This window comes from Monodelphis domestica, chromosome 2, assembly GCF_027887165.1.
Source record: "Monodelphis domestica isolate mMonDom1 chromosome 2, mMonDom1.pri, whole genome shotgun sequence".
NCBI lineage: Eukaryota > Metazoa > Chordata > Mammalia > Didelphimorphia > Didelphidae > Monodelphis > Monodelphis domestica.
The window spans coordinates 452,781,084-452,805,040 of record NC_077228.1 but is presented as its reverse complement, the minus strand read 5'-3'; the positions used below and the strand labels follow the sequence as shown (position 1 = coordinate 452,805,040).

Here is a 23,957-nt window from a genome sequence, read left to right as displayed (position 1 = left end):
TGTCTACAAACTGTTTGTAAATTGAGCTAGAGAAGGAAATGGCAAACCACTTAGCATCTATGCCAAGAAAACTCCAAATGGGGTCAGGAAGAGTCTGACACGACTGAAAACGACAGAACAATATACTTAAAATTCTCTCTGAGGTTTCTTCCAACTTCTTTATCTTGTTTGTACTTCTCTCCCCCTTCATGTTATCAGTTCTTTAAGGGTTAAGCACTGCTTTTTACTTTCTTCGAATCCCCTGAATTTAGCCCAGTGCCTGGCACTTATTAAGCGCTTAATACATGCTTGTTGACTTGAGAAGCTCAAATGAACAAGAGCTTCCTTTTGCATGTGTATGTAGTGTCTCTCTTGTCTTGCAGTGTTTCCAGGACTGGTATTTGTGTGCGTATACATATTCGTGTGTGTGTGTCACACACACACACACACACACATGTTTACACCAAAAGATTCACATACGCGAAATGCAAATGAAATGCGAAGTTAGGGGGAAGTATTGTAGTTTATAAGGAGTGAGGGAAGTAAATTATAACTGCTGAGCTCTGCCTGTACACAAGTAAGACATACGAAGTGATAATAGCTCTCATTTCTATAGTCTAAGGCTTGTAAAGCGCTTTACGTATCTTGTTCAACAAGGTGGAGCAGCTTCATCAAGGGATGCGCTTTTCCCAGAGTTAGGGGGTTTCAGTCTTCGCTTCCTGTGCCTATTCTACAGAGAAGCCCAGTAAAGGGAACCGAACAATAGCCAGAGGGAATCAGGACACACCACCGAGGTTTTAAACCCCTTCTATCCGAGCACACCCCCTCCGGGGCTCCACACTACGGGTTCAGCCAACTTCCAATCAGAAGTAGGAGCGAGACCCTCACGCTCCACCCGCTGGGGCCAATCGCTAGCGCCTGAATTGAGTCACTCTCCCAGGAATTACTATGAGCCGGACCCGCCTCTCCACGTGGTTCCATTGAGAAGGCAACAAAGCCCTATTCGCGGAGTGTTTACAATAATCTGCCCGGGGTGGGAGAGTCCAATCAGCCCGGAGGAGGTAAGGGGAAGGTGCTTCGGACTTCACCCTTCCGGAAGGACTGTCAACCAGCCAGCGCCTCAGGACCATTTTCTTTGCAGACCCCCCACCTGCGGGAACTCTTAGGGAAGGAACCTGGGAGATTCTTGGCTTGAGGTGAGTAGGTTTCTTCTTTTGAACTTATTTCTGTAGAGCCGCTACCCAGCCCCCGCCCCTCTCTCTTTCTCCCTCCCCCTCGCTCCGGGGAGGGTTTAGTAACTTGTTAGCTTAGCTGATTGACTAGCTGCTCTGCTGAGCCGTGCCGCACCGCACTGAGCTGAGCTGGAGAAACCCAGGTGCGCCCAGGCTAGGAGAGGGTTGCGAACCTCCGAGGGCTCGCTAACGTCAGCCTGCTTGGGAGCCAACCCTTCCTGGGTCTCCAGCTCTCTTGCTGGATCTGGGAGAGTCAAGCCTGAGTTCCACCGCCGCATTCCCTGAGATCAGCCTAATGTAAGTATTAGGAGGCTAGCTACCCATGGCCGGGAGATACAAGCCGGCTATGCCACAACTCCCAAGACGTTTGTGTTATTGAAGCCAGTGGCTCTCTCTGTGTGTCTGGCCTTTGAGTTCGTTGTAAAAGGAGCTCCAGCTGTTCCGGGATGTCAACTCTATTTTGGTCGTTATTTGGTGGGGCTTGCTTTTTCCCACTTTTTTGAGCTCGTTGCCTGTTTGCCCACAGTCTCGACCTGGCGGGGGAGAGAGGGCAAGTTAAAGGCGTTGCCCCTAAGGCCGCCACCATCATTGGAAAAGTTAGCCCTCATGCAATAGCCCTTGTGTGCCTTCTCTCGCCGGTATTTTATTATTAGCCAAGATATTGATTACGGGGGTGTTCTTCATAACAGAGGGATGAAGTTGCTGTTGTCTTGGGGGCAGTATGTTTCTTCTCCTTGAGTGATGCCATTAGGGGCTTGCTGAGAGCCCCCACATTATTCCAAACTTCTGAGGGTTTTACGCTAGGAAGAACTTGCTACCAGCGCTTGATCAGCTGGCAGCTAGGTAGGCGATGACTCAGATTGGGCTTAAAATCAGACTTGCAGGGGATAGAATACTTCTGTTTTCAGTATTTTTATTTATTTTATTTTTTTGCAGATGATATCACACTTTCACCGATTCTCAGGTGTGTCTAGAAAATCAGGGCCTGGAGAGTGTTAATCCTCAGAAAGTTTTAAGGACGATTTTGTTTAAAGGTCAATGTTCAAAAGAAGAAACTTATATGCATTGGTTAGAGTTTGCTCTTATTCACTCAAAATTTAGGGTTTGATCCTTGTCTATTGAAGAAGTGTAGGGGGCAGAATCTTGGAGGAGCCTATTTCTCTGTAGTCTGTATCTGACTCTTCCTTATCCCCTCAAGGCAATTCTTATTGAATCTAAAATATGTCCCAACGAAGGTCTGGAATCATGTCTTCTTTAACCAAGTAAAGTTAACTTTGTTTACCATCTTGGTGCATTACTCAGACTTATATATAAAGGCATAAACTATTTGTATACATGTTAGAGATTTTTCCGAAAATGGGAGTGAGAAGAAACTGCTTCAAGTAATTCTCCAACTAAGGTCTCTTTATAGTTTTTAAGAATTCTCTTCTTTGTTAAATATTCAACTAGAAGGAGGGACTTTGGAGCAGAGAGTGAAATATAAAAAGTAATTGGGGGAATTTTGGGTGAGTAAGCTTAAAAATTACTAACTTGGAAAATCTAAAGATTAAGTGAAGTAACTGATAACTTGGGTGATCTACCTAAAGGTCTGAAGAGCCTTTAAAGTCATCAGGGCTGTTGTTTGACCTTAAAGCTCCCAACCCTATCTTTTGACCTCTTGTGATTATTTAACCTCTTCTGCCTTGGGTCCTAGAATGAAGAATTAACACAGGTGCCTGGAAACAAAAGGGGAATTGACCTAAGCTAAATCTTCACCAAAAGATTGTGGCTTGAAAGGGGGTTGAGATGGTCAGGGAAATCAAGGATTCTGCCCCCCCCCCTTTTTTAAATAAAGAAACAGAGATAGAATACTATTGATGCACCCACCCAGATTTCCATATCACCTATCTTTTCCATTTAAATAGAGTAATTAAAGTCAGAGGTCTGTGTATGTATGTAGGTGATCTTAAGGCTGTGTTTGGGAGGCAGATCTGCTCCTGGTGTGTACACAGATAAGGAAAGCTACCTGTTTGAATACATTTGGATTGTTTCCTTCCCTGGAATGTTTTGTATGTATCCCACTTATCTTGGGAATGCTTCTCAAGTATTTTCTAAAGGCAGAGACCATTTTTATGGGGGAGAAACTGAAAGATAAGAACTATTTTATGTCTCCTTACAAATATTTTCAGTAAATCTTCAGCATTTCCTAAATAAGGAAACTGATGTCTAAGTGACTTAATAGAGTGGCCAGAGCTGGGTCTTAACCTATACATTTGGCCAACTCTGTAGTTTTTCATCCATACCACATATGTCTCAGAAGTTAAAGGATGCACCCAAGGGCACTATCAGGGCTCTTTTCTCTTAAAATCAGAGAGTCCACTATGGTTTATGTTAGGATCTCTGCAAATCTGTGATAGCTAAGTGACTCAGAGGATTGCAAGCCAGGCTAGAGACAGGAGGTCCTGAGTTCAAATGCAGCCTCAGATACTTCTTAACTGTGTGATCCTGGGCAAGTCATTTAACCATCATTGCCTAGCCCTTACCTCTCTTTTGCCTTAGAAAAAATACATAGTATTGATTCTAAGATCGAAGGTAAGGTTTTTTCTTCTTTTTCTTTTTTAAAGGATTTTTATGGATCTTCTGTTAATGACAGGATGCTATGGTAGACAGAGCATTAGATTTGAAATTAGAGGACCTTAGTTCCAATGTTGGCTCTCCTAGCCAACTCCTTGTACTGCCACAACTAGTCTTCAAGAATTTATTGTTTACTACATGCTAAATGCTGGGGTTACAAAAAAAAAAGAAAAAAGGCAAAAATAATTCTTGCCCTCAAAGAACTTATGTTCTAATGGAGGAGAGAGCCTATATATTAATGGGTATTGATATGATATATTCCAAGTGTATGAAAGGTAACTTTAGAGGGGAAGCCTAGTAGAAGACCAGGAAAAGCCTCCTTAGAAGAGTTCAAAGCGGTGGAGGTAACAAGGGGAAGCATTCTAGAAGTGGGGGGCAGCCAGGAAAAAAAAAGATACAATTGGAGCATCTTGTAAGGAAATTTTATTGCAAGTAAAACAATATGGTTGGATCTTAGGGTTTGTGAAGGGGAATCAAATGTAAAAAGATGGGGTAGGTAGGAATCAGGTTGTGAAGAGCTTTAAATTCTACAGTATTCATAGTCAGGAGAGATATTAAAATATAGAGAATAAAACTATTGTAATAGTCCAGGTGAAAGGTGATGAGGACCTGACCAAAGGTGGAGTCTATGTGAGGGGAGAGAAGGGGGCATCTATTACAGATGATGTTGAAGGTAGAAATAAGACATGGCCACCAATTGATGGTATCTGATAGGTGAGAATAAGGAGTAGAACATGACATTAAAGTTTTGAATCTGGGTAACTGGGAACATGTTGGTGACCCTAATAATGAAGATAGGGAATTTTGGGAAAAATAGGGTTTTTCTGGACCTTAGTTTACCCATCTGTAAAATGATTTTTTAAAAACACTTACCTTCCATCTTAAAATTAATACTCTCAGTTCCAAGGCAGAAAAGCAATAAGGGCTAGGCAATGAGGGTTAAGTGACTTGCTCAGGGTCACACAGCTAGGAAGTGTCTGAGGTCAAATTCAAACCCAGGACCGCCTGTCTCTAGGCCTGACTCTCAATCTACTGAGCAACCTGGCTATCCCCTATAAAATGATTTTTGTCTTAAATGATTTAGTGGGTGCCTTCAAGCTCTAAGGAACCCCACCCCCCTTTTCTATCCCTGCCAGTGGATACAAGGAATCTTAGAGCCAAATAAGGGAAGAAGAAAAAAAAGGAAAAGAAAACCCCCAAGTACCTGTCATGACTTAACCCTAAGAATGTTGAAGGAGCAAAGTGAATGGAAAGGCTGTGTGACTCACTGAATTTCTGAGGCTCAGAGGCAGCCTAATGGTGATGTTGAAACTTGTCCAGTCAGTCTTGAGACACAGCTAGTTTGGGGACACAGGGAACCTCTGAGATTCTCAGCTCCCCAGATCTTTTGTAAGACTTTATTTTTACTCAGAAATTAAGACTGACTTCTTACTCTCACTCACCCTACATATCTAGTCAATTGCCTACTCTGGTCTTTCTTATCTCTACAAAAACTCTGGCACATGTCCCCTCCCCTCCACTTAGAGAGACACCACCCTAGTTCAGGCTCTCCTTACCTCTTTCCTGGACTGAATTCAGTAACCTCCTTCTTGGTCTCTGTGCCTCAAATTTCTCCCATCTACAACCAGTCCTTCACCCTGCTGTCAAAGTGATTTTCTTAAAGTATGGGTCTGATCATGCCACAAACACATACCTACCCCAACACACTACTGTGGCTTCCTATTGCCTCAAGGCTCAAATATATATTCTGTTTGACATTTAAAGGTCTTCATGACCTTTCTACCTTCCTACCATACTAGTCTCTTTATAATTCCCAAACTCAGCATTTCAGCCACATTGGCATTTGTGCTTGCTTTCCTTCAAGCTTAGACTGGCCTCTATGCCTGGAATAGACTTCCTTCTAGCTTAGGATCTTTGCTTTTCCTTCAAGACTCAGTTTAGATGTTACAGCCTTCATCAAGTTTTTCTTGTCTCCCAAACTGCTACCTTGTATTTATTTTATTAATAGTAGTAATAATTATAACTAGCATTGATATAGCAAGTTTAAATTCACAAGTCAGCTTACTTATTTTAATTCATTAGCTCCAGGTGCTATTCATATCCCCATTTTAATACTCAGGCAACTAAGGCAGAGAAATTGAGTGACTTTCTCAGGGCCAGCTAATAAATATATCCGCTGTAGGATTCGAATTCGAATTCCAAATCCTGTATGACCCAGCTGGTGCATTTTGTGTATATTCTGCATATGGTCATGTATATATTTCCCTTATAAGAATGTAAACTCTCTGAGGAAAGGGACTATTTCCCTTTTCTCTTTGTATCTCCCAGCACAGATCTCTTCCTTCACAACAAACATGTAAAGTAAGTAGGGAAGTTGTGATTTTTTTTAGGCCTATACCTTCCCTCTTAGAATAAATACTATATATTGGTCTCAAGGTAGAAGAGCAATAAGGGCTAAGCAATAGGGGCTAAGTGACATTCCCTGGGTCACACAGTTAGAAAATGTCTGATGACAGATTTTAACCCAGCCCCTCCCCCCATTCCTATGCCTAACTCTCAATCCACTGAACCACCTAGTTTTCCCTTGCATTTATAATTAAAACCCATTTTGTAGATGAGAAAACTGAGGCTCAGAGAGATTTATGATTTCTCTATGGACACTCAGCTCATCAGAGTCAGATACAGTACTTGGAGGTCATTGACTATATAAATGCAAACTATTGGTAGAAACATTCACACATAGCATGAGAAGTCTGATGGTACCATAAAGGTTAAGGCCATGGTGAGAGGTGCTTAATCTTTCTCTACCTGCTCCTTCAAAAAGAAAAATTCACAATCGAAATAAATGACTCCCACCAAGTCCTGCTTAGTGCTGGTGACACAGACCAGGTTGAAACTGACTCGAGCTCTCCCTAATTCACTGGATCACCCTGAGGCTGGGTCAAACCTGGGTTGAACCCAAATCCTTGGATAAGGTGACCTGATGAGTCAGTGACAGCAGCAATTAGAGATCAGTCTTGGATTCCTAAAGTTGCTTCATAGTCCCTTTGAGTCATACTGTACTTCCTGATGGCATATTATTACTGGCACCTCTTCATTGTAGTGCTTCAGGGTGGCAGAACACTTTGTAATCCACCATCTTCTTTGGTCCTGACATGACCCTCTCCCTCCCACCTAGACCTTTTGCCCCCTACCCTGGTGGTTCAGCTCTCTTTTCCTACTGCTATGACCTTCATACAAAATAAAATAAAACAAAAGTTCATGATGACCCTTTTACATTCTTCCTCTCCTCTCCAAACCTTCATGCCCCTGCTAGCTTAATTTCTTCTACACCAATTCCATTTTAAATCAGTAATTTCAAACTCCATTTATTTTGGAATTTCCAGACTTTTCAGGGACTTTTATACTATGCACCACTCAAATGGGACAACTTGTCCTGTTTACATAATTTACTCATGCAATTTCTTATGCCTGGAACATCTTCTTACCCACCTCTGTCCACTGAAATCCTTCCTATCCTCTGTTTCTCAAATTGAAACTAAAATTTTGCAACTCCTTTGATCATTCTGTTTAATGATCATTCTCATTCCTCAAAAAGCCCTTGGGGGGAGTATTATTTCTTGATATCTACGTACGTCTAAAGCCCTTATAGATTTTTTATTTTTCCACAGGGGAAGAGGCCACAGGTCTTACTTAATCTTTAGTGTACCATCTTTAGTTTTTAATATTTTTTAAAATCTAGTACACAATAGATATTTTTAACCCCTATCTTCTATTTTACAATCAATTTTGAATCTGAGGCAGAATATTGCTAGGGCTAGGCAATTGGGGTTAAGTGACTTACCCAGGGTCACATAGCTAGGAAGTGTCTAAGGTCATTTTGAACCCAAGACCTCCAGACTGTCTGGCACTGTATCTCTATGCTACTTAGCTACCCTCACAATAGACACTAAGTATTTCTTAAAGGGTAACAAATTTAAAGTCTTCTTTGAAGTCTTTATTTGAGTATAAATCATTTTCTCTGGGTCACATAGTTAATATTTCTTGAATATAAATGGTAGGTCTAGTCTTTTTTCCACAAAGTATTAATATTTTATTTTCTATCATCTTGATTATTCTGAATATATCTTCCCACTCAATTCAACAAGCCATCCCTTTGTATTATAACAACTTTTTTTTTTTTTAAAGAGGAATAAAAGCAGTTCTGTGGAACCTGCACATTAATCCAGTGGCGTGACTATGGACAGTATTCCATAGCCCAAATCTCCCCACCTCTACAAAATGGGAGGAGAGGTGCTTTCCATACCTCTTCTCCATTTAGGAGTAGAAAGAAAGTGTGTTAAGGTCTATTCAAGCTCTAAAACAATGTGATAAGCCAGGATCAAGCTTCTTGATCATTGTAATTATATAGCAGAACTCAGGTCTTCAGGACTCTGCCATCCAGTGCCATTTCTGTAGCACATGCGGCCCATTAAAGATTCTGTAACAAAAAAAAAAAAACCCAGTCAGCTGACCAACTTTATGAGGCACACTGAGTCACCTTTTTGGTTGCTATTAAAATGATCAAGAGTCATGTTAAAATCCCCTGGGAAACTTAGGAATGCTATATGTAACAATAATTTCTTTGGTTTTCTCAATAATAATATAGTGGGAAAAACACCTGGATTTGGATTTAGGTTCAAGTCCTGATTCTTTTTTCACTTACTACCTTTTCACCTTGGGCAATTGGCTTAAATTCTCTGAGCCTCAGTTTCTTCACCAGTAAAATGAGAGGGCTGGATTAAATGATTGCTAAAATCCCTTCTAGGATTTATAATCCTATAAACATAAATCCTATGATTTGAGAACAGCAAGGGTATGGCACATTTTTGTCTAGGGATTTCCTCTTTTTTTCCTCCTCCAAATTCCTTTGCTACTCTTGGTTCAAGACCTGGTTATCTGAGATTTCACTATGATTATGTTTGCTGTCATAAAATCCATATTGATTATTCTTTTCCTATACTTATCAGTAGGTTTTGTTTCTCCACTTAAGACTCTTGGTACTTCCACCAGGGCTCCAATCACCCATCCCACCAAGATCTCCCCTTCCCAATAGAGGTAAGCCTCCATATTGGTGGCTCCCAAGAAGTTATGGACACTCATTTTTTAAAAAATCTTTTTATCCTTGGTCCTAGCACAGTGCCTGGAAATAGTAGTCACTTAATATATGAGAAATATATTTTCACTAGCATAAGTGCCACTAATAGGACCAGGGTGTCTACAAGTCCCATAAAAAAGTTCTCAGTTAGGAAGCTATTTTTGGTAACTTTTCTCTTCAGGATTAGAATTTTACTACCTAGAGTTTTTGTTTTTCCTACTTATAACTTAAGAAGCTTTTAGTTATTGGTCCCATAGAGCCTATTTTAAGAGAATGCTCTAAGGACTAATCCTTTCTTTATCCACCAAACATGCTGGATGAAGGAGGACAGGCCCATGCAAAGATTCATTAAAGCAACTGGAACTATGTCATTTAGCCAGGAGCAGGAAAGACTAGGCTTGGGGGGTGGGGTGGGTTGACAGCTTTTTCAAGTATTTTAAAGACTGTCACGTTTTACCAAAGGGTAGAAACAATAGAGAAGTATGTATAGGTTCAGTGTATGGGAAAAACAAAAATAAAACCTTCCTAAGAATTAGCCGGAATGTTTTTATCTTGAGAGGTAGGGAGTTGTCGAACAGTGGAAGTCTCCAATAAAGGCTAAATGACCACTTGTCAGGGCTCTTGTACATGCTTTTGTTTAGAAATCGCTTCTTGCTCTAAGATTTTCTGATTGCATAAGTTATTTGAGCACTTTCCCCAAATCTTCCACTTATTTAAAATATGATATTATGTCCATTTCTCCCTGGGATTTATATAAGAAATAGTTAATGTCAATGTGTCATGATAGCCAAGTGGTTCTAAAGTATTCAATATAAAATCAACTAGCATTTTCTAATTTAAATTTTCTTTATTTTTATTAAGTTACCTGATATCAACAAAATAATCATCTCTGTAGTCAGAGGACAAAAGAAAGAGTATTATATGTGAAAGCATGAATATTGATGTACTTTTTCACCAATATTGTTGTTTGTGCCCTTTTCTGAATTTCTTTTTGCTCTCTTATGTATCCTTTTCATACGTCATTGACATTTTTGATTGCTATCACTAAACCCATTACACCCCCAAATAAAAGCCCTCCCTTGTATCAAATAAATATTTAATTAGCATGTTTTTATAATGATAAATGATGCATTTATTTTTTTTAAAGACTCCTCATACTGTGCTAGGTTGAATATCTACTAAATATAGATTCTAAGGCAGAGGAACTGCAAGGGCTAGGCCATTGGAGTTGTGACTTGCCCAGGGTCACACAGCTAATAAGTATCTGAGACCAGAGTTTTTCCCAACTCCAGGCCTGGTACTTTATCCCCTGTACTTCCTAACTGCCCCTTTCCTTTCCTCTCCTCGCCTATTGTTAAGGACACTACATCTTCCCAATCATCTGGGCTTACAACCTAGGTATCATCCTTAACACCCCACTCTCCCTTACCACCCATATATGTATGTATGAATATATATTTATATATATGTCATATATATATCCCATCTTAAGTCCTGTAGTTTCTACCTTCATAACATCTTTCATAGACACTCTCTCCTCTCCTCCATTGCTGCCCTCACCTAGCCCAAGCCCTCATCACCTCAACTCTAGATGATTGTTGTTGCTTTCACCTCCTCCAATGTTTCCCACTCCAGTTCATCTCCCCTTAGATGTCAAATTGATCTTCCTAAAGAACATATCTGACCATGTCACCTCCCTAGTCAATTACATCCAGATACTCCTTATTTTTAGGATCAAATGTAAAATTATTTGTCTTTTAAAGCCCATCCCCTTTGTACTTTTCCAGGCTTCTTACACCTTACAATACAATTCTCCATCACTCTGTGATCCAATAACATGGCCTTTTCCCCCATTGAACCATACATTCCATCTCCTAGGACTCTACATTCCCACTACACCATATGCCTACAATTCTCTCCCTTCTCATTTCCAACTATTGACTTCCCTCACTTTCTTCAAGCCTCAGCTAAAAGTCTACCTTATATAAGAAGCTTTTACTGATTTTCCCTTAATGCTTATTATATCTGCCAGCTGAGACTAGCTTCAATTACATTGGATATATCTCAATTAAACATTGCTGTTTGCTTGTTTTCTCCTCCCCCCCCCCACTTCCCACTGTGAGCTCCTTGAGAATGAAGGCTTCTTTTATCATTGCTTTTGTCTCCAGGGCTTTACAAATATTTAAAAGATTGGCTAGTAAATGGGGTTCATACTATATAAGTAAGGGATTCCTTCACTAACCTACTATGAACCTCACTTCTCATTTCAAAGCTTTGTACCAGAAGAAGATTTTCATTAGGAATTGGCAGCTAAAAGCTAGGAAAACTAAACCATCATGGAAAAGACAATTAAATCACATTCATCTTTGTATTATTGGTTTAACTCTTTTTATTCCAAAATTTATGTAAAACAAATAAGAATGGCAGTTCCACAAACAAAGTGAAAGGGGATAAAAAGATAAAAAAAATTTCATACATGAAATTTCAAATCTTTATTCCATAGCTTGCTTTTCTTTTTATATAATAAATTGACCTGACTAGTTTGTTTCCCATTCACCTTCCTTCTACTCATTTCTGTGCATTTTGAAAAATGTTTCAGTGACTATCTCTTGTTTCCTCTCCCTCTCACCTCTTTCCACCTCCCTTCCCCCCCCCTTTCTTTTTCCCTTTCCCTCTCTTACCTCTCTCTTTCCATTTTGATAATCCTATATCTGGTCCCTCTCTCCCCATACTCCACCCCCAAACTGAAAAGAAAAAAAAAATAGCAAAACAGCAACCTTGAAGCAAATCTACATTATTAAGCAAAATGAATCCTAACACGCCTAAGATTTATGCCTCATCTGCACCTCACCTGTCTGTCAGAGGTGGGTAGACTTTCCTTTGGAATTGTGGCTGGTTACTGAATTGATGAGTTCTTACATTTTTCTTAGTTATTTCATTATTCTTTTTTTGTTATTGTTATTGTTCTTATTCTTTGTGTCATTGTTGCAGGCTGGTAGCTGCATTTTTTTTAGTTGTTCACAGAGAGTTCGTGTGGATATATTAGAAAGAGTACTAGCCTTAGAAATGAGAAAAGTATGGGATTTCAGTCTACCCCTTGACACTTAGTAGCCTTGTGACTGTGGACAAATCATCCAACCTGGCTGAGCCTGTTACTAAACTGTAAAATAGGCCTGATACTTGTATCTACCTCCCGGGATTCTTTTAGAGATCAAGTGAAACTCATTTGTTAAGCTTCTAGGTGGCAGGGGTTAAAGATTACAAAGGTCAAAAAATTCTGAATAATCCCTTCTCAAAACAAGAAGGCTAAGGATTCTATGAGGCCGAGATAAGGAGGGAATTACCTGGCATGGGGAGCTTGGACAAAGATGTGGAAGTGGGAGATGGAATTGAGAGCAGACAGCAAGCAGAATATGAAGAAAAGTGCCATCCCTAAGTTGTCAACTTTATATGTATCTTGGGTATATATTGTTATGATGGCACAGTGAAGCCTGGAGTCAAAAAGACTCTTCTCCCTGAATTCAAATGTGGCCTCACTCTTACTAGCTGTATAAATCTTGGAAAATCAAACTAAACAAACTAAATATTGGAAAGGAAAACCCCATTTGCCTCAGTTTATTCATCTGTAAAATGAGCTGGAGAAGGAGATGGCAAACAATTCTAGTATCTTTGTCAAGAAAACCCCCAAATTGGGTAACAGAGTTGAATGACTGAACAACAATCTATACTCTCTCAGAAGGAACTAAGCTCCCCTTTAACTGTTATATATATATATATATATATATATATATATTTATTTATTTATTTATTTATGTACATGTACATACTTACACACAGATGCATACATACACTTGATTTATATATGTTTCCCTCAATAGAATGTCAGCTTCTCAAGGATAAGGACTGTCATTGCCTTTACTTTCTGTCTTCCAACACAAAGCACAGTGTCTGGCACATAGTAAGCACTAAATGAAGTCTTGTTGATGAGATAATGTTTTAGAAGCCCCAAAAGGTGGCTGGAGCTAGATTGTGAAAGGCTTTCAAAGTCAAAGGGGAGTTTGTTATTGTATCCTTGGAGTAAGAGGAATCCAAGAGGTTTTTGATCAGGTGACTTGACATGTAGAGGATTTTCAAGATGGCAGATGTGAGATGGCTGGGGTGGAAAGGTGAGAGATTTTAGACCAGAGAGACTAGTGAGGAAACTATTTTTTACTATAGACTTGGGGTAAAGTGATTAAGACCCAAGTTAAGCGAGAATCCCACTTAAAGCAATGGAAACCCCCATTGCTCTGGTATTTGCTATTTTTGAATGAATGGAAGTAGGGCATTATGGTAGAGCTGTTCTGCTAGGTGTTATGAGGGGTACCATTCAATCCAACAATCATTAAGTGAAAAATACTGTGGCAGTGCACCATATTTCTGAAACCAGGTCCTAAAGATTTCTATAATAGTACTGGCTTATTCCCTTTTGCATGGGCACATACCAGCTGTGTTCCTCTTGAGGACTGAAAGGCTTTGCAGTCTTCTCATATTTAGTGCTGTTGGTTTAGGCACTAGATTGCTGTGTGATCTTTAATTTCTCTGGACCTCAAATTCCTTATCTGTAAAATGAAGGGATCAGGCTAGATTACTTCCCAGGTCTCATCACAGGTCTAAGGTCCTATGTTTTAAAAGATAGGCAAAACCTTTCTAGTGGAGTTTATAGCTGTGCCCAGTGACTTGAAAAGAGTTCCTGTGTACTTTTTCAGAAGGAACTAAACCACTCCAAATTCTCCTGGTGGCAACAGTATCATTGCAAGCCCCCATTGTCCTTGGTAGTATTCCCTACTTTCAGGAACCATATTTGAAGAAGAAAAAAAAAACATTTATGGAACTTGATTCAGAAAAGTTTGGTAAGAGTTGGGTTAAACTTGACTAAATATAATAATGCAATGACCTGGAGAGACAGAAGTATTGGAAGAGTTGTGGGCTTTTTGATGACCTTTTCTTCAGAGAGAGCTTATTTCTCAATCACATATTGGAGGGGAAAATACTATACTTGGCATTGTAGATGAAACCTAGAAGATAAAAATTTTAATTTGCCTTTCCTCTAAATTCAAGCATTGTTCAGCTTGAGAGAGAAATAGTTCCTTAATGCTCTCAAGTCTTTCCTTCCAACATGAGGCATTTTCAAAATAGCAGTTAGAGGATTCTTGAATGTGGAATTTCACAATATGACAACACAGTTACACAACTCAAGGTAAGGTAAAAGCTAACATTTTACTTCATCAATCCACAACAGTCACTTAATCTTAGAGAATCTTTTTCCTAAAACCCTTTCTGACAAGAGTTCTAATTTATTTTTTCTGAGTCATGGATCCTTTTCAGTCTGGTGAAACCTATCACCCCCTTCTCAGAATAATGTTTTAAAATGTAATACTAAAATACATAGAATTACAAAGGAAGCTGGTTCTATTGAAACACAGTTATCAAGATATTAAAAAACAAAGTGGAGAACTAAACTCAGCCAGGAATCTCAAGGCAAGAATCCCTGCTCTGTGATAACTGGACCATTCAAGAGTTCTTTCTTACCCCAACCCTACCACATGCTGGGACCTAAAGTAATCAAAGAGATTTCCCTCTGATCCAGCAGTTCTCCTAGGCCTTCTTGAAAGGATCTCTGGGATTATGGACATACTTTGAGAATCACTTTCTTGCTCCCATCATGGCTTTGGAAAAAAAAATGACTATTCCTCTTTGGTAGATCAGTCAAGGGTCACTAGCCTGTGTACTAGTCCCTCCAGGACTGATCTGAGAGAGGAGAACAGGACATTTTTTTGCAATTGATAGAGAAAAACTGATAAGGACTTCTCTTTCAGATTAGGATATTTTTTTAAATGCTTTCTAAAATTTCTAAAAGGGGAGTGAGCCAGGGAAAGGGAAGAACAGTGTTTTCACAATGTAAGAAGCAACTTAAATCTGTGGTCTTAGGTCATACTGGAATTTTAAAAACTGAGCTATACTGACAAGATCTAGCACAATTTAATATCTTTGGGGGCAGGGGGAAAGTTATGGGAGCATATTAGCCCTCAGCAAAATTATAAAGGAAACCCTCCCATTCACTGTTTTGGATTTTTTCTTCTTTCTTGCAAAATTCATCTCTCCTATGGTTTATTTATAATATGCCTTGTTTAATCAGGTAAATTTGAAACTAGTCAGACTTTCCCCAAAGAGTGAATGATGTAATTTTTAGGATAGGTCATGTTGTCTAAGTGAGCTTAAAAAAAATATTTTCAATTAATAAGCATTTATTTTCTCTCCTGAACTTCTACTTCAAGAAAAGATAGGGTGAGGAGCAGGGGGAATCTCTTGTAATAAACAAATATTCCCATAGTAGCAATGCCCAGAAATATGTATCAGACTTCATAAAGCATGAATAGAATGCATTATCCATAGTTGGTTATTGTGCTCATCAAATTTCTTAAGTCTTTCAAAGTTGTCTTTTCAGTGTTGTAGTTATATTTTGAATTGTTCTCTTGGTTTCACCTTACTGTGTTAAAGCCTGTGCTAGTATTTCTCTGAAACTTTTCCTTTCATTGTAGTATTACACTATATTCATTTATCATAATTAGTTCAGCTGTTTGAATCTTTCTTAGTATCCTTCAAATTGCATCATGACTAAGACTGAACCTATCCTAAGTAAGATACTCAACATTTATCCTAAATCCACCATTCCATGATAATTTAAACAAAGTCAAGGTGGTTTTGGAAGGTAAAGAAAGACTTTGGAATTAGAAAGATTGGATATTGACTCCAAAACTGATCTTGTGGGCACTGAATGCAGTTCACAAGCACTGATGGCACGTGGATAGCTTGGCTATTAAAATCTGGGATGACCTTTTTCAGCTATAACCATGAAGTTGTAGCTATAGTCTTCATCAGGGATGCTATGAAGGGGGGGAGGGGCGGAAGAAAGTAAGCCCTATCACTCACCTTATCACTTAAAAGCTTTCCTGTGGGATATTCACTCATTGGCTTGTAGCGTTTAGCTTTGCTGAATTCCTCTAGAGCTTAACTGTTCTTCTAAGGACTTATTTGTGATGATAGAATAGAAAGGAACCCAGAAGAGGTATAACCAGGGTGGAGGAGAGAAAAGTGCTGGCTTGGATTGGCAAAGAATCCTCTAAGCAGAGCTAAAAGGAATCTCAGAGACCATATGGTATAGCCTCTTCATTTTGCAATTAAGAAAAAACTCAGTGAAAGTAAGTGACTTACTTACCTAAGGTCACATATCAGAGGTGGAATTTGAACCCAGGTCCACTGACTATGGAGTTGGTGTTTGTTTGGCCCTTATTATACTAGATTTTAATCTCACTTTACTAATTGGTCTCCAAGTTTATGTTGTAACATATTCTATAGCCTTCTTCCTCTAGAATTAAAATTGTCTTTGGTTATAGTAAACATTTCAAGTTGTAAATTTTCATTTCACTAAAATGTTTTTGTATTCAACAAAATTTTAAAATAAAGAAATTCAATATGAAGTTTTACAGATAATATCCTCTGATATTAAACTTTCCTCACCCTAGACTTGTTGACTATGAAACTAAGGAGTTCCTGCCATCCTATTTTACTACAGGTCAACTTATAGGTTGTAGATCATATTAACTTTAAAGATTAGTGGATGAGGGCAGCTGAGTGGCTTAGTGGATAGAGCCAGGCCTCGATATTGGAAGTCCTGGGTTCAAATATGGCCTCAGATTCTTCCTAGATAGCTGCTGCTCTTCTGTCTTAGAATCCATACTGACTATTGATTCTGAGACAAGGTTAGGATTTTTTTTTAAAAAAGGATTAAAAAAAAACAACAACAACCTTATACACATACACACTTACACACAAACAGACAGACTTGTCTGGCTAACTAAAGTAGTTACAGTCCTTTGAAATGTAAATGTTCTTTACTGAAACAAGTATTAAGTAGTCTAGATTTCTGATGGCTTTTGAGTTTTGCCAGTTTTTTCAAAGACCTCTACTTTTTTGTTGCCTTTACGTTGCCTGAGGTGTAACAAAGTTAATTCACCCAGCCAAAGTCACAGGGCTGTTTTGTCTTGTCTGTGGGAGAGAAGGAACTAAGGGAATGGCTTAGTCTGCTCAAAAAATGAATGGAGGAGCTAGCTCTTGAGGTCTGACCCCAGATTCCCCCAGCTGAACATGGCTCTGAGACTTTCTGAAGAATCCCCTTTCTTCATTATTAGGAAAGATCAGCAAGGAAAGAAGTAATAACATGACCAAGCAATATGGAAGATCAATAGATTGTGGCTACTATGATTCAGTTCCTGGGAGAACTGTCAGTTGGGTAATTACTGTCAAATATGCTAAAGTCATTCTTTATTGAATGAATATGAAACAATTGAACAATTTTAAGACTCCTGGAGAAAAGGACTACTTGAGATTCAGCAATAACATCTAGAACTCTTAGGTGGGGAAGAAGCTCCACTAAAATAATCATCAGTATTTTTTTGTTGTAGGGGAAAAAAAAGGAAACATGCCATTCAGTAGAGGGATGACTAAATATATCATGGGACATAGAAGTGAGGAAATATTAATGTGCTTTGATAAATGAAGACCATGAAAAATTCAGAAAAGCAGGTGAAGGAAAACTTATGAAATGATGTGAAGCAAAGTAAGTGAAACCAAAGAAAAAAATGTTCATGTTTGCACATATCAATAATTTAAAATATTTGTAAACATGTACATGTGCATATGTATAAATAATAATTACAACAATATACATAGAAAGAACAAAGAAAAGAAATTGAAGGATGTATAATTATAATAACAAAGGTTGACCTCTCAGAAGAGATCAGAAAATGGGTGTGGGTGACTTTGTTTTTTCCTCTTTCATTCTTTAATATTAAGGAGGGCTCCCAGGTCAAGGGAGGGGAGAAAAGGAAGTATAAAATCAGAAATGAAAAATAGAATATATCAATATATCGATGAAATTTTTCAACATAATAGAGGCTTCTTCTGAAGGAATAAACTCAAAATTCCAAGGATACAGATTATTATAGCTTTGAAGAGGTAAAAACCTGAGATTCTTCCAGGAAGTCCAAGTCATGTTTTAAGAGGCAAACAAATGTATTCTTTTTTAAAGGATCCCTGTCATAAACTACTATGACATTTCCTTTTGGTATTGGCAATGGCAATGTCAATAAAGAAATTATTGGTCCAATGCAGAGAACAGAAGCATCTCTGTTTTGATTGCTTCATTTGGAATGAGGGAATGGATGGTGCTGGAGAATTCTGAGGATCATTCTGTATTCTTGCCAGACAATTCCGGTCTTTAGAGTTTCTTCTCTCTATGTCCTACGTTTCTACAAGGTTATAAGACATATGAAAGAAGATATTGTATTTAAGTCTTTTATTGCCATCTGGCAAATAGCCTTGTGCATATGCATTTTTATTATTGTCAATTTTAGTCACAACAACTCTTCTTGCACCTTTGGGGTTTTCTTGGCAAAGATTCTAGAGTAACTTGGCCAGGGCCACACAGCTAGAAAGTGTCTGAAGCCAAATTTGAACCCAGGACTTCTCATCTGTAGGCCTGACTCTCTATTCGTTGAGCCACCTAGCTGCCCCTGTATTGACTCATAGAAACTCTACTGATTGATTGACTGGCATTGCCAACTAGTTCATTTGGAAATTTGACAGATATGAAAATAACATAAACAGAGGGAGGATAAGTTAGAAAACAGCCATAATACTGCAGTGAAAGGAAGTATAATGTCTTTTTTTCTGCAAAACAAATGGTTTGTTTCTGCAGATCTGTGATGGTTTCAAAATGGTTGATGGCTAGGCACACCCAGTGATCATGGTTTTCAAACAGCCTAACATCTGCGTGTAGCATCTTGATTATATGATTGCACTGCTGATGTGATACCATTACAGGGTAATAGAAGGGAACAAGGGAGCTACTCTGGTGCAATATACAAAGCACAAATGAGGGTATAGACATGCATCTAACCATCTATTGGGTTTTGTGCTGGAAAGTCCAAACCCCTATGATGGTTTGGAAACAATTTGATTATGGGTTGAGAAACTGCAAAAATGCATTGCATTTGGAGTTTTTTCTAATGTCTATATAAACACCAAAAATTGTACACACAATCATTATTTTAAGTAACTACAGAAACAAGTATATATTGTTTCAAACATGGGTATGCTTGTCACAGGAAAGACATTTGTAACTTAAGTGGGCAATTATTTACTACTTAAGACACTATTAAAGAGATTTTAGCTGACCTCCTTTGGACATCATCATAAACCCCTTGGGAATCACTGCTATTTAATAAGCATAATAGGAGTTGTGGATAACATAAGTGAGAGTAGTTGAAGAAGGCTTTATGAAGGAGATAGGATTGAAGAGAGATAGTTAGGCTTTGGGGAAAATGTATTTGTTAGTAAAGTACTCTAGGCAAGGGGAGATCACATAGTCAAAGGCTCAAAAAGGAAGCAGAATCATAGGTTGTTGAAAAGACATTCTCTGCCTGGGTAGAACAGAAATTTCATGTTAGGGAATAGTATAGTGATAAGGTTAGCTGATTAGAGTGAGACCAGATTGTGGTAGAGCTTGAAAATCAAGCCAAGAAATTTAACCTTGAACCTATAGATAATGGGACTTTTGGGAGCATTTCAGGGATAGAGGGGGGCATGAAGTAATATTTACATTGATAATAATTCATCCCTGTCTATTAAGGATTCCTCTGTTAAGGGCTAGGAACAGGACTTGTTTTTCTCTACTAAAGTACTTTGGAAACACAAGCTCCAAATATTCAAGATAATAATATGTTTATTTATGGAACTCCTTTCTCCAAGCCTAACAAGTTCAAAGTCTCTAGAAACTCCCATTCATTCCCAGACATACCTGAGAGAGATGGCAGACTACTTCAAAGGAGTAAGCAACTTCTTCTGTTAGTGGGAGTTTGTTCAGACTGGCTAAATGAGGTCTATCTCTTTAGCAGAATGCATCTGAGATCTAGAGGCAGAATGTCATAAGGTGAAAGAATACTCAGAGTTAGGAGACATGGATATGCCTCAGTGGTACTGTGACATTGGATGACTTACTCTGACGTCTTCAGAGCATAAGATTATTGGCCACATGCTCTTGCTAAAATGGCATGCCTCATTGAACACAGTACTCAAATATGTCCTGAGAAGGGCACAATGGCTCTCCCAATATTATGGTCACTACTAGAAAAAAGACCCACATGTACAAAAATATGTATAGTGGTTCTTCCTGGAGTAGCCCCAAACTGGAAACGCCTGTTTTTGGGAAATTGCTATAAGAAAGGAAGAAATGGACAGTTTCAAAGGAAATTGGAAAGGCTTATGAAATAAGTGAGCATGACTGGGAGAACAATTTGTGTAATGCTTAGATCAGAAAGGAAACAATTTTGAAAAACTAAACTCTATTCAGTGCAATGGTAAATTGATTTCAGAGGACCAAAATATCCTACACATTTCTTGCCAGAGAGGTGATAGACTTAAAATGCAGCATGAGATGCACATTTTTGGACATGGACATTTCAGAAGTTTTATTTGCTGGATTATTCATGTCATTTTCTTCTTTTGGAGATGAAGGTAGGAGGCAGAAATACTGAGTATTTGTAAAACAAACAAACAAACATGGTGGGCAACACAGATCTACATCATCAAAAAGGAAACTAGAAGAAACATATACCTTGCTCTTGTGGATCCCACCTTTAGACACTGAGAATGATTTGAAAGGTTCCTGTCTGGGAGTAATGTCTCAACATCAGTTCTACTTCATCTCTTGACATTTCTCGTCAAATTGTGGGAAATGATAGGAAAATTCCATTTTAAAAACTACATCAAGGAGACTATTCCAAGTAGCAGAAGTAAATAAAGAGGCTGCAAGCTCAGTAATGCCTCCTAAAAATAATTGTGGCAAAAATAATAATTTCCCCTAAAATCTGTTCTCAAAACATGGGTGATGTGGGCAACACTCAGTGCGCAGTGTTAGGACTAGACTTTGTCTTGGGCTCTGCATATTCTTCATCTTCTCTCTGGCATAAACAGCACAAACCAGGAGGGCCTCTGAGTCTTTCTTTGCAGATTGCTGTTCATGACCGAGGCATCCTAGATAGTAGCATAAACCAAACTATGTGGTGTTGCCAGTCTGTATTTGCTGAGGAAAATGACACTAATCAGCTTTATGGGAATAAGCATACTTATTATGGTAGCTTCCTGTCAGGGAGTTATTTCAGTAGGCCAGGACAGCCCTGTAGAATTGGAATGTTATGGGAGTTAGGGAGTTGGTTCATGTTTGTTTTATTTAGAATACCATCCCTTCCCCAGAGAATAGTATCTTGATGCAGCAGAAGAGCCTCACTGAGCTTTTGAGGATGAAATTTAAACCTGAATTCAATATGTATCTATGCTTTAATCTCTCTTTCAAATTGACAGACTTGAATCTCTTTAAAAGGTTTGGAATTTTTGCCTAATTGACAGAATAGAGCTGCTTCCTCTTACTTAGAATTTGTTTTTTAAATTGAAAAGGAATATTTGTTTATAATAAAGTTGTATCAATTCCTACTAAATCCTAAATTTCTGGTTATTTGGATAGCATCTGAATTGAAGTTTGATTCCTTTGTGCACTTTTCTTTATTTATCAAATTAGTGGTATAATTTGGTTGTGTAGGGATGTTTAAAATAAAATACATACTTCACATAAACATTATCTCATTAAGATAATTTTAGAGTTATGTATCTGGGATGTAAATTTTTCTATCACCCACTACCAACCCAAAACATTCTTCCTCATTTATAACATTTTCCTGTTTGAGGGACTAACAATTGTGGGGCTGAATCAGATTAAAATGTAATTGGAAAATATTTAACAAAATAGAAATACAATATAACATAGATAATGGTAATTCTTGGCTTTCTAAGTCAGTATAAGGGACCCATTTCTATTTAATTTCAATACTACTGTCCTACAGGAAGACTTTAGATCTGAAGGTTCATCTTAGCTTTAAGGGAAACATGCAAACAACTTATGTACAAATATACATATATAAGATAAATTTAAAATAATCATTGGAGGGAAGGCCTAGAATTAAAGGAGGCAAAGCCTTAGGTAACTGTTACATTCAAGGAGATCCACCAAGGAAGACAATGGTTGAGACAGGAAAAGTAGTGAGAGAAATCAGTATAACAAAAACCTAGAGAGAATAGAGTATACTGAAGATGAGAGTCATCAATAGTCCCAGTCCGCTGAGAGATTAGTGATTTGGCAGTTAAAGCAGTCATTTATAGCTTTGGAGAGAGCAGTTGCAGTTGAATGATTAAAGTTGCAGGCCAGATTATAGATATTTTAGAAGAAAGTAAGAAGAGAGGAAGTGGAGCTATAACATAAGTTGCTTTCTGGAAGAATTTTGTGAGCAAAAGAAGGAGAGATCACAGGTGATCTATATTAAAGCATCACTGGAAGGAATACCCAAATCAATGAGACCATAGCTCCATGAAAGAATTGGCATATGTATAAGGTATTATAGAGAATGTAAAGAAATAGTTTCTACCCTTCACAGAATTTGAGAGTTAAAAGGTTCTTCAAAGCTCATCTAATCTAACCCACTCATGAAAGAAATTCCCACTCCAATATACCTAACAAGTAGTCAGTCATTCAATCTGCTTTAAGACCTCTTCTAGCAAATTCAAATCTAGCCTCAGACACTTGCTGTGTGATCCTGGGCAAGTCATTCAATCCTATTTGCCTCAGTTTTCTCATCTGAAAAATGAGCTGGAGAAGGGAATGGCAAATCACTCTAATATATTTTGCCAAGAAAACCCCCAAAATGGATCACAGAGTCAGACACAACTGACAAACGACTAAATAACAGTAGACTTAGGATAATTAGAGGAAAAAGGAAGTGAGGAGAGAAGAGAAAAAGCATTTATGTAGCTCCTACATGCTTAGCACTGTGTTCATTGTTTTGCAAATATTACCTCATACTAATTCTTTTGCAGAAGAAAATGAGCTAAAAAAATGAAGAAAGTGACCTGCCATATGCTTTGGGCTGGATTCAGACTCTATCAGTCCTTTTTCTGGAGGCAGATGGCATTTTTCATCTTGAGTCCTTTGGGATTGACTTGGGTCATTGTATTGCTGAGAATAGCTAAGATTTTTTACAATTGTTCATTGTATTATATACATATATAATATTGCTGTTAACTGTGTACAATGTTCTCCTGGTTCTGCTCACTTTACTTACTCTGCATCAGTTTATGTATAACTTTCAAGGTTTTTCTGAAATCATCCTGTTTATAATTTCTTATAGCACAATAGTATTCCATTGTAATCATATACCATAATTTGTTCAGTCATTCTGTAGTTAGTGGGCACTTCCTTAATTGACAGTTTTTCACCACCACAGAAGAGTTGCTATAAACATTTTTGTACAAATAGGTCCTTTTCCTTTTCCTTTTAAAAGAAAAATCTCTTTGGGATACAGACCTAGTAATGATATCACTGGATCAAAGAATATGGATTGTTTTATAATAGCCCTTTGGGCATAGAACCAAGTTGCTCTTTGGAATGGTTGAATCAGTTCACAACTCTACTACCCTTACTTTTGTGATTTGGGGCAATTCAACCTCTGTGAGCTTCAATACCAGTTTTCTCATATGTAAAAAAATGTTCATGATAATTTTTGGCACTTGTAATCTTCTTTACAGAATTGTTGTGAAGAATGTGCCTTGTAAAGAGTATAAAATACTATAAAAATGTGAGCTCCTATTGTACTCTCTTAGCCTTTTCCTAGGACCTTGTGCCATTAATTATCTCCTTCCCACCTCCCTTTTCCCCATCAAAACTCACAATGCTCATTAACTTTTATACAAAACATGCTCAGGTTTCTGTCTTAAAAATAAAAACCTTTCCCTTGGTCCTACCAACTACTTGACCTATATTTTCTCTTTTTTTATTGCCAGTCTTCTCA

The 23,957-nt window shown here is 38.2% G+C and overlaps 1 protein-coding gene across 5 annotated transcripts in view; it reads left to right on the top strand.

Annotated features, from left to right (window-relative positions):
* Nucleotides 1-931: 931 nt before the first annotated feature.
* FRMD1 (FERM domain containing 1) overlaps nt 932-23,957 on the top strand; it is a 96,654-nt gene continuing 73,628 nt past the window's right edge. For 2 of the 5 annotated variants that reach the window (XM_056819056.1, XM_056819058.1), the window contains exon 1: nt 932-1,175. The gene's annotated coding sequence lies outside the window, so the exon portion shown is untranslated. Of the gene's footprint in view, nt 1,176-1,275; nt 1,509-23,957 lie in introns of those variants that run through there. The other 3 variants (XM_056819057.1, XM_056819059.1, XM_056819060.1) reach the window with 2 other exon arrangements.